Below are 9,183 nucleotides of genomic sequence, written 5' to 3'. Positions count from 1 at the left end.
CTCATGCATGGGCTTGTATGCGGACGACGGAATGTTCGTGGCCATCCCAAGGCGGCCGAGACTCGGCACCATGGAGCATTGAAACTTTCTCTTCGGCATGTGAAGGATACGTCCGTAGGAGGCTGAAGTGTGCAACGAGTTCAGCATGTTGCTAGACCTTGAGGGGTGCAGTGGTGGCTGTATTGACGGGGAGTCGCAATCTAGCAAGTGCGTTTGCAGGAGGCAGAACAATGCACAGTTTGTTCAGCAGATCGGAGTAGTCCAAGGGGATGGTGGTCTCCGAAACGAAGAGAGATGTTGCTCCAATGGGACAGTTATCCAGGAGGGATAAGTCTCAGCTCTCCAGAGGGAGAATCATGTGAGACGGATTTCACATGTTGAGGAGGAGTACCTCAATAAACAACAACTCCACGAAGCTCGATGGACTGAGCAAGCGGCGAGGAGTCGTCGCATGATCTCGCTTGAGAGAATGCATTGGTGGATGCATTGCGAGATCAAGTGGGGGAGCAACACAAATGAAGGCACACTTGGAGTCGATGTGGAGATCAGACTCAAGGGAGGGCTGACCCGTGGAATGGTGGGCACGAGGGCCACCATCGACTCAATGCGAAAACGAGGAGCGGAGCAACTTGGGTGTAACTTGGCGAAGTACCCAAGCCGCATGAAGGGAGCCAGCAGAGAAGTTGGAACATGGAGCAGAGGCACAGTGCTTTCCTTAGACAGAGGTCAAGGACATGAACTCTTGCAGAGGCAAGAGCAGGATCATGTTGTTCCATGGGTCCTTCATTCTGACGGAGTGGACTCATCTTGCATGGTGCCAAAGACGAAGGGAGCTTCGGGGCACATGCACCTTATCTCGGAGAAGCATTTGAGGGAGGAACTAAGGCGACTCAATTTGCGGAGGCGAAGTTGGGTTCAGAAGGCCTTAGCACGGGGCAAGAGGACGCAGAGGCGGGTACTCTTGAAGAATATGCCACAGTGTTGCCATTCAAGTTGCCGTGAAGGAAGCGATGCGCAGCGGAGATTGTGTTGGTAGGGGCAGAGGCCCAGGATCCAGGCAATGGTGTACCAATTGCAGCGAAGTCGAGGGACTTCGGGAGCTACTAGGCGACGGACTGTCCTAGAGCGGTGCTTCATCTAGGTGTGACCCAAGAGTGGGTGGATGAAGGTCGATTGCCAAAGGAGCGAACAAACTCGAAGGTGGAAGAGACCTGGCGATGTATTGGCAGAGGCCACACATGGAGGATTCACAATTCGAGTTTATTCCACAAGGATCAGAATGCAATAGAGATGTCACCAGGAGGCGACATGGTGCAGCGGATCGTGGTGGAACAGTTCGTGGCAAGGCGATACACACAATCTGGTCCCGTGAGGGATGTGATCATATGGAGGTATGATCGGGAGCTACTGGGAGCTCCGCTTTGGTGAATAACACGACGGCAAGAAGGGCTATGGATTCAAGGAGTGAAGGCCATGGTACCGCAGAGGCGGGTCTTCCGGGCGTGCACCGAATTTTGCATCGGATGAAAACCTTGGTCATCAGCATATGGGGGCTGGGTTCCACCAAGGGAAAAGTTCGTATGCAAGTACCAGGGAGTCCCATGGGAGGGACTTGATCATGCAGAGGTATGATCGAAGCAGCTGGAGAGTTGGACTGCTCCAGAGCTCATATTCGCTTAAGGGAGCCCGGCAAGTCAGAGGACAAGGCCGAGTAAGCGAACGTTGCTACCAAGGAAGCTATGGAGAACAGAATCGGTGCAAACCCTACAATGCGATGGCAGAGGCCATGCATGGGAGTTGCAGTCTGTCTTTCCATTGACCAAACAGACTGCTTGGAGAACACAGAGGTGTTGAAGCAGGGGGTCGAAAGGGGCGAGGAAGCGACGATGAGTCCAGAGGGACTTAGCTACCCAAAGTCAAGCAATCAGTTAGAATGGAGGTGGACTCAGAGGAGTGCCACGGAGACATCTCTACTGATCGTGAAGAAAAGGGATTCAGATGCGAGGCGACGGATAGTAGGGCCATGGGCATGGCAGCGCCATGGTACCGCAGAGGCGGGACTTCCGTCAAAGTCATTGATCCCTTGCTCTCATGGAGAGAGAGCGTTTGGTCGTGAAAGGGGCCGAGGAGGTGGAGTATGCAGAGGCAATCTCCAAGTACCGAGACAAGGCTGAAGGGCAGAGGCCAAGAAACTTCGTAAGACCGGTGTCAACAAGTTTCTCATCAAGATAGCCGTAAGTGAAGGACTTCGGGTCATGCAAGAGTGCACGACCAAGGAACGAAGCAAGCAGTACGCGGTGCTGTACCTTTGCTACTCAGTGGAGTAGGCGGCAGGGTTGATGGAGAAGACGGTACAATCCCAGAGGCGACCTCATCTATTAGAGAATTACTCCAAGTTGGGGTGGAAACTTCCTGCATTCCAGAAGTTCAATGGCTTTGAGAAGGTGAATCACAGTAACTAACTCAACGCAAGGAGTGCAAACACTTCAAGTGCTTCAGAAGTGTGAGCAAAGAGCAGGCGAAGGCCAGTAACCAGCTCGATGCATGAAGTACAACCTCGAGGAGGCGGGCGAAGTCAAGTAACCTTTGCCTTCTCAACTCTTAAGAGAATGGGCGAAACCGAGTACCCCAATTCTCTTAGGAGCTCTGCACAAGTTCAAAGACCCTTCGAAGATAATGGAAGACAATAGTTGTCAAATCCTCACCAACGGTGATCAGTGCTACTGAGAGTAGATTGTCCGCTTCATTTCCCAATGAAATGCCAATCGAAAGCGGAAGTGATGCGAACCTACTTGGATGTGACAACTAACTGAAAGAAGAGTCAATGGGCAGATTTTGTGGAGGAAGGACCCAAAAACTATAGAAGTTTGCGAGGCGATGCTCGTTAAAGCTCCAACAAGCATCCACCCAGTTCAAGCAGCATGTGGGAATTTTGAGAGACTGGCGCAGTAAAGATGGTCTTTTCCTTCATCTGGGAGATCCGCAGGAATCAACAAGGATCAACACAACTCAGCCAACCCCACACCACAGTCAGAATCATTGGTGAGTTGAAGCAGCATGGTGGATCAAAGTTCGACTACTCAAAAACAGCAGCGGAGAGCAGCTGGGAGCCAGGAGGCGCATTGCAGCTGGAGCAGAAGATTGAAGACTCAGCAAAGGCGAAGAGTTGCAGTGTTCACAAAGGCTTCGACGAGGACGTCGAAGGGATAAGTGGGGGAGAATGTCACGGACAAACTTCGCAACAAGATGTTGGATGTAATGCTTATGTGTGTCCGTGTCTTTTGGCATGTTCATGCCCTGTACAGAATGTAAAGGGGCGGCCGAAGGCTTATAAGTCCCATTTTAGTTGGGTGGTGGCCTCTTTAGGCTTGTAAATAAAGGTTGTGTCATGTGGACACGTGCGAGAGCTTTTCGGTCTGTAATGGACCATTTTACCCTTTGTTGTGCCACTGTTCAGAGCTTGTAAAGTCTGTTTGTAATTTGCATTGTCTATGAAGTGTTTTTCGGACATGTTTGCTTGTGGATCCCGTTTGAGGCGTTCTCTCTAACCCGTTCTCTCTTTTGATGGTCCTAAGGGACAATGGGAGGCTTCGGGGAGGCTGACCTTTGCGGACGGACACGCAAGGGTGCCGCACGACTTAGGCAAAACCAGCTAAGTCCGTGTCATATGGTATCAGAGCCGTAAGTGAAGGACTTCGGGTCATGCAAGAGTGCACGACCAAGGAACGAAGCAAGCAGTACGCGGTGCTGTACCTTTGCTACTCAGTGGAGTAGGCGGCAGGGTTGATGGAGAAGACGGTACAATCCCAGAGGCGACCTCATCTATTAGAGAATTACTCCAAGTTGGGGTGGAAACTTCCTGCATTCCAGAAGTTCAATGGCTTTGAGAAGGTGAATCACAGTAACTAACTCAACGCAAGGAGTGCAAACACTTCAAGTGCTTCAGAAGTGTGAGCAAAGAGCAGGCGAAGGCCAGTAACCAGCTCGATGCATGAAGTACAACCTCGAGGAGGCGGGCGAAGTCAAGTAACCTTTGCCTTCTCAACTCTTAAGAGAATGGGCGAAACCGAGTACCCCAATTCTCTTAGGAGCTCTGCACAAGTTCAAAGACCCTTCGAAGATAATGGAAGACAATAGTTGTCAAATCCTCACCAACGGTGATCAGTGCTACTGAGAGTAGATTGTCCGCTTCATTTCCCAACGAAATGCCAATCGAAAGCGGAAGTGATGCGAACCTACTTGGATGTGACAACTAACTGAAAGAAGAGTCAATGGGCAGATTTTGTGGAGGAAGGACCCAAAAACTTTAGAAGTTTGCGAGGCGATGCTCGTTAAAGCTCCAACAAGCATCCACCCAGTTCAAGCAGCATGTGGGAATTTTGAGAGACTGGCGCAGTAAAGATGGTCTTTTCCTTCATCTGGGAGATCCGCAGGAATCAACAAGGATCAACACAACTCAGCCAACCCCACACCACAGTCAGAGTCATTGGTGAGTTGAAGCAGCATGGTGGATCAAAGTTCGACTACTCAAAAACAGCAGCGGAGAGCAGCTGGGAGCCAGGAGGCGCATTGCAGCTGGAGCAGAAGATTGAAGACTCAGCAAAGGCGAAGAGTTGCAGTGTTCACAAAGGCTTCGACGAGGACGTCGAAGGGATAAGTGGGGGAGAATGTCACGGACAAACTTCTCAACAAGATGTTGGATGTAATGCTTATGTGTGTCCGTGTCTTTTGGCATGTTCATGCCCTGTACAGAATGTAAAGGGGCGGCCGAAGGCTTATAAGTCCCATTTTAGTTGGGTGGTGGCCTCTTTAGGCTTGTAAATAAAGGTTGTGTCATGTGGACACGTGCGAGAGCTTTTCGGTCTGTAATGGACCATTTTACCCTTTGTTGTGCCACTGTTCAGAGCTTGTAAAGTCTGTTTGTAATTTGCATTGTCTATGAAGTGTTTTTCGGACATGTTTGCTTGTGGATCCCGTTTGAGGCGTTCTCTCTAACCCGTTCTCTCTTTTGATGGTCCTAAGGGACAATGGGAGGCTTCGGGGAGGCTGACCTTTGCGGATGGACACGCAAGGGTGCCGCACGACTTAGGCAAAACCAGCTAAGTCCGTGTCAGGGTGGCACAGGGCTGGATGGGGCTTTCGTATAGCAGGGACGGTGCTGCCTCACGCTTCGCTCGCCGCTCGCTCGCGCAGCCAAAAATGGCCAGTTTTGGCCAGTTTTTGGCCTGTTCTTGCGTGGTGCGGTGACCGTCGTGAGCGGAGCAAAACGTCAGCCATCTCCGCACCCTGGAACCCCCCGGGTGGCACAGGGCTGGATGGGGCTTTCGTATAGCAGGGACGGTGCTGCCTCTCGCTTCGCTCGCTGTCCGCCGCTCGCCGCTCGCTCGCGCAGCCAAAAATGGCCAGTTTTGGCCCGTTTTTGGGCTGTTTTGGCCAGTTTTTGGGCTGTTCTTGCGTGGTGCGGTGACTGTCGTGAGCGGAGCAAAACGTCAGCCATCTCAGCACCCTGGAACCCCCCGGGTGGCACAGGGCTGGATGGGGCTTTCGTATAGCAGGGACGGTGCTGCCTCTCGCTTCGCTCGCTGTTCGCCGCTCGCCGCTCGCTCGCGCAGCCAAAAATGGCTAGTTTTGACCCGTTTTTGGGCTGTTTTGGCCTGTTTTTGGGCTGTTCTTGCGTGCCGCGGCGACCGTCGTGAGCGGAGCAAAATGTCAGCCATCTCAGCACCCTGGAACCCCCCGGGTGGCACAGGGCTGGATGGGGCTTTCGTATAGCAGGGACGGTGCTGCCTCACGCTTCGCTCGCTGTCCACCGCTCGCCGCTCGCTCGCGCAGCCAAAAATGGCCAGTTTTGGCCCGTTTTTTGGCTGTTTTGGCCAGTTTTTGGCCTGTTCTTGCGTGGTGCGGTGACTGTCGTGAGCGGAGCAAAACGTCAGCCATCTCAGCACCCTGGAACCCCCCGGGTGGCACAGGGCTGGATGGGGCTTTCGTATAGCAGGGACGGTGCTGCCTCTCGCTTCGCTCGCTGTCCGCCGCTCGCCGCTCGCTCGCACAGCCAAAAATGGCCAGTTTTGGCCCGTTTTTGGGCCATTTTGGCCAGTTTTTGGCCTGTTCTTGCGTTGCGCGGTGACCGTTGAGAGCGGAGCAAAACGTCAGCCATCTCAGCACCCTGGAACCCCCCGGGTGGCACAGGGCTGGATGAGGCTTTCGTATAGCAGGGACGGTGCTGCCTCACGCTTCGCTCGCTGTCCGCCGCTCGCCGCTCGCTCGCGCAGCCAAAAATGGCCAGTTTTGGCCCGTTTTTGGGCTGTTTTGGCCAGTTTTTGGCCTGTTCTTGCGTGGTGCGGTGACCGTCGTGAGCGGAGCAAAACGTCAGCCATCTCAGCACCCTGGAACCCCCCGGGTGGCACAGGGCTGGATGGGGCTTTCGTATAGCAGGGACGGTGCTGCCTCTCGCTTCGCTCGCTGTTCGCCGCTCGCCGCTCGCTCGCGCAGCCAAAAATGGCCAGTTTTGGCCCGTTTTTGGGCTGTTTTGGCCTGTTTTTGGGCTGTTCTTGTGTGGCGCGGTGACCGTCGTGAGCGGAGCAAAATGTCAGCCATCTCAGCACCCTGGAACCCCCCGGGTTGTCACGACCTTAGCTGGAATTGCCTAAGGCGTGCGGCACCCTTGCGGCCAAAGACGCGAACTTAGCTTGCGTTGCCTAAGTCGCGAGTCACCCGTGCGGCAAAGACGCGAACTTAGCTTGCCTTGCCTAAGTCGCGCTTCACCCTTGCGATCTTGCTCCGCAAGGATCAGCCCACTTTGTAACCTCTCGCGGGTCCCGAAGGACCTGTAAAAGAGAAAGAGAGTTAGATCGAAAGAACGAGCAACGGACACGTCCCGAAGTCTCGCGAAAAGGAAAGCTTTACAAGCAATTCGTCGAACACCTTGTGTGCACAAGAGAAAAGAGGGAGAGGGGGAAAAGCAAGGCTTTCAAGGATGAATGAACAGCTGCAAGCCCACAAACAGCCGCTCACCTGGTCCCGGACGCAACACCAAGTTCCCGTAAAGGTCACGTGCGAACTTGCGAAAGAGTGTTCAACGCCCGGTATATAACCGAAGCCCCATCCAGCCATGTGCCACCCGGGGGGTTCCTGGGTGCTGAGATGGCTGACGTTTTGGTGAGCGGAGGCAGCACTCCGCTCACCTCCCGCGGCACGCGAAAACGGAGCCGTTTTGGGCTGTTTTGGGGCTGTTTTGCTCGGTTCGGTGAGCGATCGCTTTGCAACGCTGCAGCTTGTTCGAACTTACATATTTACAAGCAAAATGACCCAAAACCATGGGAAAACATGCTGTCAAGCAGCTGTACATGCGGGTGTGAGCGACGAACGGTTCGTTGAACGAAGTTGTTGCGGGTGCGCGACGACCGTTCGTGACATTCTCCCCCACTTAAACTGTCGACGCCCTCGTCGACGCTTGTTGGTAGTTGATGATGACGTCTTCTTCATGTCGCAGGGCGTCTTCAGGCTCCCAACTGGCTTCAGTTCGGGGAAGCTTTCGCCACTTCACCAAGTACTCTGTTTGCTCCGCTCCGTTGGGTAGCTTTATCTTGCGATCCGCCAGAATGGTGTCCACTCGCTTCTCGTAGGAGGCTGTGATGGGAGGTAGCCGAGTTGGAACACTTCGAGAAGCATCTTGCGGATCTGAATGGTAGGCCTTCAGGTTGCTGGCGTGAAGAACTTTGTGAATTTTGAACCACGCCGGCAGCTGCAACTTGTAAGAAACATTGCCTACCCTGTTGATAATTGGGAAGGGCCCTTCATACTTACGCACCAATCCTTTGTGGACTCTTTTCCTGAAGAATTGGAGTGATGCTGGTTGGAGCTTTACCAACACCAAATCGCCAACTTTGAACTCTTGCGGTCGCCTTCCCAAGTCGGCCCACTTCTTCATCCTCTTTGCCGCCTTCTCCAAGTAAGCCCGCGCAATATCTGCATTTCGATGCCACTCCTTTGCGAAATGATAGGCTGAAGGACTACTTCTAGTATACCCAATTGCCATGGTGTGCGGAGTCGACGGTTGTTGTCCTGTGATAATTTCGAAGGGGCTCTTGTTGGACGCAGAGCTCCGCTGCAAGTTGTAGGAGAATTGGGCAATGTCCAACAGCTTCACCCAATCTCGTTGATTGGCACTCACGTAGTGCCGGAGATACTGCTCCAAGAGCGAATTTATTCTTTCAGTCTGACCATCCGTCTGGGGGTGGAGGCTTGTAGAGAAGTATAACTTTGATCCCAACAATTTGAATAGCTCGGTCCAGAACCGTCCCAGAAACCGAGCGTCTCGATCACTAATGATATTGTGTGGGACTCCCCAATACTTCACTACACCCTTCATCATCAGTCTGGCCGCCTCTTCAGCTGAACAGTGTAGGGGAGCAGCAATGAAAGTTGCATACTTTGAAAACCGATCGACCACCACAAGTATCGATCCAAGTCCCCCTACAGGTGGCAAGCTTGATATGAAGTCTAAGGAAATGCTCTCCCATGGCCTTTCTGGTACGGGCAACGGCTCCAAAAGTCCCACCGGCTTCCGCTGCTCCACCTTGTCTTGTTGGCAAGTAAGGCATGTTCGAACATACTCCTCCACATCAATCCCCATCTTTGGCCAGTAGAAGGCCCTCTCCACGAGAGCCAATGTTCTGTGAATGCCGGGATGTCCAGCCCAAAGGGAATCGTGACACTCTTTTAAGAGTTCACGTCTTAAATTGTCCACTCGGGGAACATAAACCCTATTCCCTTTTGTGTAAACAAGTCCCTCCTAGCCCCAAAATCGTCGTGCCTTGCCTTCTTTGATGAGCTGCATCAGGATAACTGCCTGGGGATCACTATACAGTCCATCTCTGATTCGGGAAAGGAAGTTGGAGTGTAACTGACTTGTTTGGCCTCTGCCCTCCAGTTGTGCAGCATTCACGCACTCCACCTTCCGACTCAGCGCATCGGCCACGACATTCGCCTTCCCGGGCTTATATTCCATTGCCATATCAAATTCAGCCAGGAAGTCCTGCCACCGTGCTTGCTTTGGGGAGAGCTTCTTCTGAGTTTGGAAATAACTCAGGGCGATGTTGTCTGTCCTCAGAACAAATCGCGACCCAAGGAGGTAGTGTCGCCAAACTCGTAGGCAGTGGATCACCGCTGTCATCTCCTTCT

Source organism: Musa acuminata, unplaced genomic scaffold (genome assembly GCF_036884655.1).
Source record: "Musa acuminata AAA Group cultivar baxijiao unplaced genomic scaffold, Cavendish_Baxijiao_AAA HiC_scaffold_147, whole genome shotgun sequence".
Taxonomy (NCBI): Eukaryota; Viridiplantae; Streptophyta; class Magnoliopsida; order Zingiberales; family Musaceae; genus Musa; species Musa acuminata.
This window is presented reverse-complemented; position numbering follows the sequence as displayed.